Genomic DNA, 10,000 nt, shown 5'->3' with positions numbered 1-10,000 from the left:
AAGAGGAGTCTGAGGAGCCCATAGAGAGGAAGGCGTCGGTCGGGAACCCTTCATGAAATTCAGATAAGTCTCAATGGCACTCTCGGGATATCTATCAGAGGAGGCTTGAGGATAAAAGTAGATTAAGAGATGTATTGATAACATAACTCTCTCTCTCTCTCTCTCTCTCTCTCTCTCTCTCTCTCTCTCTCTCTCTCAACAAACTTACACCTCATTGGGAGTTCAAAAAGGTCCCACAACATAATTTATTATAAATTTTATAGGAGTGGCGTTGCCAGCCTTAATACCAAGGGTTATGGTGGCCTATTGGAAACTTCCTTGCCTGGCATTCGTCAGGCTGGGGTTCGAGTACCGTAACCTCGCCATTCTTGTGATATAAGGATGTGGGGTTTGGGGGATCTCATAAGACTGCCTGCTGAGTCACCAGCAGCCATTCCCTGGCCCTCCCTGGTCCTAGCTTGGATGGAGATGGGGCCTAGGGCAAATCATATATATATATATATATATATATATATATATATATATATATATATATATATATATATATATATATATATATATATATATGGTCAGTCCTTAGGGTTATTGTCCTGTTAGCAAGGGCAATGTCACTGTCCCTTGCCTCTGGCATTCATGAGCGGCCTTTAAACATTGATCAACTTTGGGATTTGGCACTGATCATATGCACATATGTTCAATCTCTAGGGTATTGTCCTGCTAACTAGGGCAATGTCACTCACTATCCCCTTGTCCTTTGTCAAAAGATTTAAAGGTTTAAAGGCCTCTCGTGAATGGCAGAAGCAAGGGACAGTGGTATTGCCCTATCTACATAATTATGATCAGTGCCCAAGCCCAAAGTTGGATAATGTTTAAAGGCCTATCATGAATGGCAGAAAAAATTTCTTTCTTTTCATGTTAAGTTTTTTTCCTTTTCTTGTAAGAATTTTTCTGGAATTTTATTAATATTTACAACTTTCCCTGAAGGAAGCAAGAGTATTTCCATCACACGGAAGTTCTGCTTTCATCCCGCTCAGACTCGTTAGTGCCATTAGTGTCTGCAACCTTACCATCCTTGTGAGCTAAGGTTTGGGGGGTTTGGGGGAGCCTATAGGTCTATCTGCTGAGTCATCAGCAGCCATTGCCATCCCCCCCCTGGTCCTAGCTTGGGTGGAGAGGGGGCTTGGGCGCTGATCATATAATATATGGTCAGTGTCTTGGGCACTATCCTGCTTGCTAGGACAATGTCACTGTCCCTTGTCCCTGCCATATAAGATCGGCCTTTAAACATTGATCAACTTTGGGCTTGGGCACTGATCATACTACATTTGGTCAAACTCTACGGTATTGTTCTGCTAACTAGGACAATGTCACTGTCCCTTGCCTCTGCCATTCACGAGAGGCCTTTAAACATTGATCAACTTTGGGCTTGGGCACTAATCATATGTAGATATGGTCAATCTCTAAGGTATTGCCCTGCTAACAAAGGCAATGCAACTCACTGCTCCTTGCCTCTGCCATTCATGAGTAGCCTATAAACATTATTCAACTTTGGGCTTGGGCACTGATCATATGTGGATATGGTCAATCTTTAGGGTATTGTCCTGCTAACTAGAGCAATGTTACTGTCCACTGCCTTTGGCATTCATGAGCAGCCTTTAAACATTGATCAACTTTGGGCTTGGGCACTTATCATATGCAGATATGGTCAAACTCTAGGGTTCTGTCCAGATAGCTAGGGCAATGCCACTCACTGTCCTTTGCCTCTGCCATTCATGAGCGGCCTTTAAACACTGATCAACTTTAGGCTTGGGCACTGATCATATGCAGATATGGTCAATCTCTACGGCATTGTCCTGTTAACTAGGGAAATATCACAGTCCCTTGCTTCTGCCATTCACGAGAGGCCTTTAAACCTTTAAATCTTTAAAAAAAAATTCTTTTCATGTTAAGTTTTTTCCATTTTCTTGTAAGAATTTTGCTGGAATTTTCGAAATATTTACAACTTTCCCTGAAGGTAGCAAGAGTATTTTCATCGCACGGAAGTTCTGCTTTCATCTGACTGAATACAAATACACCTTATTTTCTTTCCCGTCTTGGTTTCTGCAAATGTGTGCGCATAAATAAAATACCGGAATTACTTTTCGCGAGATGCGATTTCTTTAGAAATCTCAATATCATAACTCAAAATTCAATTTTTTTAATATACATATAACTTTATCTATCTATCTATCTATCTATCTATCTATCTATCTATCTATATATATATATATATATATATATATATATATATATATATATATATATATATATATCAAAGTTTAGACACGACTTATATAATGTATATATATATATAACATATATATATATATTCTATATATATATATATATATATATATATATATATATATATATATATATATATATTCATATATATGTACAGACACACACACATATATATATACAGTGTATATATATATATATATATATATATATATATATATATATATATATATATAGAGAGAGAGAGAGAGAGAGAGAGAGAGAGAGAGAGAGAGAGAGAGAGAGAGAGAGAGAGAGAGAGAGAGAGAGAGAGTATAAATATACATACAACCACAATTATATACTAAAATACTTTCGAAAATACATACCACATAAGCAAAAAATGTTGATATAAAAACTTTATGTCGATCTGTGATAAGCTGTAGCCTACCAACATAAATATGCAAATGAAGCTAATACAAACGAACAAAGGACGTGTATCAAAAATGAATCTTTGTTCGCAAATTACTACTCTGATTGATGTTTATGCAAAGATAATCCAGTCATCAACCTTCCTTTGCGTCATAAAAATCCGCGTAGCTCAATCAAGGCAGCAAAAATATTATCATTTAAATATCCTTTATGTAAATAACATCGATAAAGCTACAATAAAGATTTGGAAGCAAACCAACGATGCCAAAGACGATACTAAAATGAAGCGGAAGAAGAAGAGGAGGGTAAATATTGATGCGTCAGTTAAGTATTATAATGTATCTTATTTTAAGTTTACTGTAAATTAAGTCGCTGTTGTATAAGCATATGTACAAATTTCTTGATAATAAGCCATTAATCATTATAATTCTTCTTCTTCTTCTTCTTATCGTCATTATTATTATTATTATCATTATTATTATTATCATTATCATTATTATCATTATCATTATTATTATTATTGTTATTATTATTATCATTATCCCTAAAAAATAAATATGTCAAGTCCGATCATGACGAATAGGACGCGCTCCAGTAAACCCTTCAAACAGCGTTCGCATTTCATATAAATTGTAATTCATTCATGAAAATAAAATTGATAGAGCTGCAATAAAGCTTCGGAAAACAAACCAACAAAACCATATATGATACAAAAAGAAGATAGGCAAATAAGGACCAATATCAATACGTCCGTAAAGTCCTAATAAATAGTTACATCAGGATCGATCATGAAGAATAGGGTTGTCGTGTCCTGATTGGAAACTTCTCTGCCTGGTATTTGCCAGTTTGGGGTTCGAGTCCCGCTCAGACTCGTTAGTGCCATTAGTGTCTGCAAACTTACCATCCTTGTGAGCTAAGGTTGGGGGATTTGGGGGAGCCTATATATCTATTTGCTGAGTCATTAGCAGCCATTACCTGACTCTGCCAGGACCTAGCTTGCGTGGAGAGGGGGCTTGGGCGCTGATAGTGTAATATGTGGTCAGTCTCTAGGAATTTGAAGCTACCAGGGGGGAAATAATTACACTACCTACTAACTAAAAAAAATATCAGGTGACAAAGCTAGCCCTGATATTGATACACTGGTGCACAAGAAGCAGCCTCAACCTTCTCACTAATTCAATTTTGAAGTAGAAGAATAAACAAATGTCCTTTTATTTTGCTACTAGCCGCTCTCCATATACTGATAAACAAATAGTTACAGAGTAAAATGGATAGAGAGCGGTTAGTAACAACTAACCTCATAGCTCTATGGCTATGCGGTTAGTTGTTACTAACAGCTCTCTATCCATTTTACTCTGTAACTATTTGTTTATCAGTATATTTGTATAATGGAAAAATAAATTAGTAAGTCGTCACAGTGTGTTTCACCTACTCTTTCCCTCATACACATGAAGGGGGAAATCTGGAGGGTTGCACTGGGTGCAGGGGGGAAATGACAGGAAAAAGGTTGGGAACCACTGCTCTAGGGCATTGTCCTACTTGCTAGAACAATGTCACTGTCCCTTGCCTTTGCCATTCTTGAGCGGCCTTTAAAAAACTTTAAAGAAATAGGACGAGCTCCAGTAAACCCTCCAAAGTAGGATCTCTTTTCATATAAATTTTAATTTATGGCCGATTCTCGTATATTCCCCAATGGCTTGTTCCGGGGCGATTCTTACGACGTGTTTTCGCACCAGCAGCGGAAATATTCCGTAGCGGCGATAGGCAATCCAATTCTCGGGCGGAGATCATATCGCTACGATGACGACCTTGTCAGTTCAGATCGACGAAATAGATGCCAGGGAGCGAGAGTTTCAACTCTTAAAGGAGAACGAACGGGCGTCACAGAAGGCAGTGGTTCCTTAGAACTCGTATAAATCGTAATATTTGCTTTAGTGCAATAGTTCATGGAATGTCATTTCTTTATAGTTCTTGGAAGAAGACCCTCTTTTAAGCAGTTTTTATTGAAGATTATAGCTGCCGCAGTGACTCAATCGCTCTAATTTTTCTTCTCTCAACAGTAGTGCATGCGGCCAGTAACTGCTGTGAGGGGCCGAGAGAAGGTTGTGACTCAAAGACAGGATGAATGCACCTGAGTAAATTTATTATAGAACACTCTCCTTTATATACAAAAGCTCAAAGCAACAAGAAATTTCATGTTAAAAAACAGACACTGTTACAGAGGAGAAAAGCAGACATGTTTATTCAGGTTCTTTTTAGTGCTAGGGAAGAGCGAAGATACAAGCATAATATATACACAAAATGAACTATGTACGATCGTGTGACACACGGTTGGTACAATATTTGTTGGTCATCGGTAGGTGGGAGAGCAAAATACCAAGACAAATTCTAAGATTTTACTAAAAATGTACTTAAAGAAAGACTCAAACGCAAGAGTACAAAAAAAGTTCGGCTGCTACGCGTTGCGAGAGAGTGCCTGGTGTCTCCTCTCATCTTCAGGCAAGAAGCGGATGGATGGTGTTTTAAAGGTTTAAAGGTTTTAAAGGTCGCTCATGAATGGCAGAGGCAAGGGACAGTGACATTGCCCTAGCAATCAGGACAATGCCCTGGAGACTGACCATATATTATATGATCAGCGCCCAAGCCTCCTCTCCACCCAAGCTAGGACCAGGGAGGGCCAGGCAGTGGCTGGTGATGACTCAGCAGATAGACCTATAGGCTCCCCCAAACCCCCCAACCTTAACTCACAAGGATGGTAAGGTTGCAGACACTAATGGCACTAACGAGTCTGAGCGGGACTCGAACCCCCGACTGGGAAACACCAGGCAGGGACGTTACCAATCAAGCCACAGCAACCCTTGATCGAGACTTGTAGCTTCTGGATACGATTTTCAATAAGCAGAAGACTTTAAAAATAGCACCTACACTATTTAATGCAATTTGATACAAACCATAATGAAGTAATATTCATTACACAAATAATATCATAACTGGTTAATTTACTCTTGTCAGCTCTAGCTTACAGTACCATAAGGTTATTGCCCATAAAATTACATATTTGATTCGAAGCCCTTTTCACTGCGTGAATTGCTTGGATAAAGGAAAATGTACATTAAAAAATCGGAAATCAAAACCAAAATTGAGTTCTGATAAATAGCTTACAATCGCCGTAGGCAAGCTAAGCTTTATAAACTACTAAAACTAACTTATAAACTGTTGCCTTCTTTATTTTAAAACTTGAGCGTAACTTTTTCTGTCGGGATGGAAAAACAACGAATTACTAACTCTAAAAATAAATAGTCAGAAGCTTCTACTTTTGAAGTCCAACAGCGAGGAAAAGAAATGTCTTACATTTTCAGCGAAGAAACAGAACCAGATATTTCCAAATTCATTTAAAAATATGTTGTTATTGAGAGCAGCTCCAACTCTGCAAATAATGCATTCATTTCAGGCTATGTTAATCTATTTTACTTTCCAGACAAATTTGCATGAATCTGCAAAGAAAAAATCTTACAGATAATGAAAAACTTAAAACTTCGCAAAGAAAAATTATTCTTTATTGACATTGTTTAGCTCCATAATGCATTGCTATCTGAATTTATTTTATTAATTCGTTCTGGTCTCTGCCCTTTCACCTGCCTGACTTCTTCAACTCTGTACCATTTTTAACATCTGTTGGGGCAAAGGCTTCAGGTAAACGTCCCTGACTGGTGAACGGCAGACAAGGGTTCGAATCCCGATCAAACTCGTTAGTTTCTTGCGTCGCTGCAACCTCACCATCCTTGTGAGCTATGGATGGGGGGTTTGTTGGAACCTATAGGTCTATCTGCTGAATCTTAGCAGCCATTGCCTGGCCCTCCTTGCTCCTAGATTGATTGGTGAGGGGGCTTGGGCGCTAATCATATGTATATATGGTCAGTCTCTAGGGCACTGTCACTGTCCCTCGCCTCTGCCATTCATGGGTGGTCTTTAAACCTTTAAATCTTTACCGGTTAAACTTATTCACCGCAGGTAAGTATGTAAGTAAAGGGCTGTCCTGGGGAACCATAGCAACGTACCGAGATGGCATGGAAACTCATCATATGAGTGATTACTAGTTTCACCATAAAAATAACCCTATAAGGCCATTCGGCACGAAGTTACCCTCACGAATATTCCAATTCTAATTCGGAAATTGTAGTTACAATCTTTTATTAAATATCTTTTTATTGTAGTGAGAAAGAAAGCCAAGATATCGTCCATACAATCAACGTTTTACAGATTCTCGAGTTATTCAGCCTTATGCTTTGTTACATCTATATATATATATATATATATATATATAGATATATATATATATATATATATATATATATATATATATATATATATATATATATATATATATATATACACACAAAAACACACACATATATATATATATAAATATATATATATACATATATTTCACAATTCACAAAAGTAGACTTATCCAGTCCTATAGCTGCACAAGTCCATGATAAAACCTTATGTAAAAGACAAGTCACAGTGACTTTCTCTCAAAAAGAGAAAAAAACCTTTTCTCGAAACGCGAGCAAACAATGATGGTCTGTCGAAATCCAGCGTTGAAAGGTCCTGAAATGTCCTGAAAGGGTCCGAAGCCAACGGCGAGAAGATTTACATGGGGGAAATGTCAACTACCAAAAGAAGATTCATTCACATTCCGAAAATATATATAACCTATTTCACTGAAAAAAGAAGAATGGTCGTAGCGATTTCACGGATTTATTCTAAATTCATACCGAATATTTTTTAAATGTATATAAAAAGTAAGGAATATAAACATATAAGCATGTATTTATGCATGCGGTTTCCAAGTGTACTACTCGGGGTACCCCCTCCCCCATAAGCGTGACAAGAAACGTGTGTGTATATATATATATATATATATATATATATATATATATATATATATATATATATATATATATACAGTATACACATATATATAATATATATATATATATATATATATATATATATATATATATATATATACAGTATACACACACATATATAATATAAATATATATATATATATATATATATATATATATATATATATATATATATATATACAGTACATATATATATATATACATATATATATATATATATATATATATATATACATATATATATATATACATATATAATGCAGTCTGTACATATATATATATATATATATATATATATATATATATATATATATATATATATATATATGCATATTTATGATATAAATATATATATATATATATATATATATATATATATATATATATATTCATACTATAAATATGCATATATATATATATATATATATATATATATGCATATTTATAATATAAATATATATATATATATATATATATATATATATATATATATATATATATATATATATATATATATATATGTATGTAATTATATATAAACCTTGATATATATATATATACATATATATATATATATATATATATATATATATATATATATATATATATATATATATATATATATATATATCGTAACTGAAGGCAAAATCTCAAGACATTCGAAAACAAGGGAGTGCAGATCGTCTTCCGCCCACCTTCCCTCTTCAAACAACACTCGCCGGCGATTCCCTAATTCCTGACGAAGCGCCAATGAAGCGATTGAGCCGTCGCTTCAAACTCGGTTTTCGGGTGGGTAGGTATCGGCTAAAGTGGCAGGCCGTCCGGCAGGTCGTCCTTTAAGGGCGAGAAAAGCAGATAATGAGGAAATTGTATCTGGCTGAAATTTTCTTTCGACCTGATTTTTTTTTAGTGGATATCTCGCTTCTTCGCTTTGCCATTTTTTTTTTTTTATCCATCTTCCTTTTTTCCTAAATTACTTTGAAACGTAGCATTGTATCAAACACTATTTATTGTGTTTATGCTAATAGCAAATATTAATTTAGGTTTATATTTAAATTTTCATTTAATATATCAATTTTCGAAGCTGTATATCTGGCAAAGAAATTTCGGATACCAAAGATTATAACAGCTTTGAGAATGATACTTGTCAAAGCTCCTAGAGGTTTTGTGGGATTTGAATAATAATAATAATAATAATAATAATAATAATAATAATAATAATAACTAGACTACAACTGGCTAAAGCCAGTGGCGGAGGATTCCCCTGCAAAATAGGTGTGGAAATACTTTCGTCAATCAGTAAAAGATATTGTGTAATGGTTTATTGGCCTAATGACCCCTTGACTAAATTTTGAGCTATGTTAACAAACTATTCTAAAGCAATTTATCTGTATAATAGCAGGTATATGGAAGTAAAACATAGGCAAAAATGACAAATATAGAGAAATTGAACTTGAAGACAATGGGCACTTACAAGGTCATGTGAAGGTCACGGGTTAAATATGACCCCATATTCTTAAAGAGCATGTGCGAATGGGGGGGGGGGTGTTTGACAACAAAACATCACTTTTAGCCCACGTCAAATTTTTTTCCATGAAATAGCCATATGACCTTGAAAATGAAGGTCAAGGTCAAATTTGACATTTGATTTGGAGGTTTTATGCACATGTTTGGGGCAGTTTACTATAGCATGCTATGACCAAAAACCAGTATTTCATGGAGAAATTACCAAAGTCACGATTTCTGCAATGTCAAAAATAGTTAAAAATCTATATTAAAAAAAGTAATTAAGCAGTCGCTACAAAAGTTAAGCTAACCTTAGATAAATATATAGGGCATCATATGCCACTAAGATCAGGGCTCTGGGCCTTCCGGTTTTTGAGATCTCGGAAACAAACCTGTTTTGAGCCGGTTTGGCCATTAGCAACCTTGACCTTGACCTACTTGCATTAAAGTAGGGCAATATCTGGGGATTTACCTCTGTATCATTGTCCATAAGGCCCTTAGCCATACGGCTTATACTTTAGGCCTAATGGCAATTTAAAATTTTTAAAATTTTGCCTTTAAAAGCCCCTGTGACCTTGAAAAGTAGGTCAAGGTCACTTAAACTGGGTCTATGGCATATTCTTACCATAGGATACCTATGATAATTATTTCAGATTTCTTGCGAAAAAAACGCGCGGAAAGAATAATAATAATACCAAAAACAGTATTCCCTACAGGGAATCCTTATAATAATAATAATAATAATAATAATAATAATAATAATAATAATAATAATAATAATAATGTCCCAATTTACAAGTTACTCACAAACACTACGTATCAGGACTACAGTATCCTTGGAGAGTTCGTAGCCAATCTGTACATAA

General features: G+C 35.2%; 1 protein-coding gene across 1 annotated transcript in view; it reads left to right on the top strand.

Annotated features, from left to right (window-relative positions):
- Positions 1-10,000, top strand: part of LOC137616027 (protein FAM200C-like) — a 26,046-nt gene that overhangs the window by 279 nt on the left and 15,767 nt on the right. The window lies entirely within an intron of this gene.

The sequence above is a fragment of the Palaemon carinicauda genome, chromosome 22 (assembly GCF_036898095.1).
Source record: "Palaemon carinicauda isolate YSFRI2023 chromosome 22, ASM3689809v2, whole genome shotgun sequence".
NCBI classification, from domain to species: Eukaryota; Metazoa; Arthropoda; class Malacostraca; order Decapoda; family Palaemonidae; genus Palaemon; species Palaemon carinicauda.
This window is presented reverse-complemented; position numbering and strand designations above follow the sequence as displayed.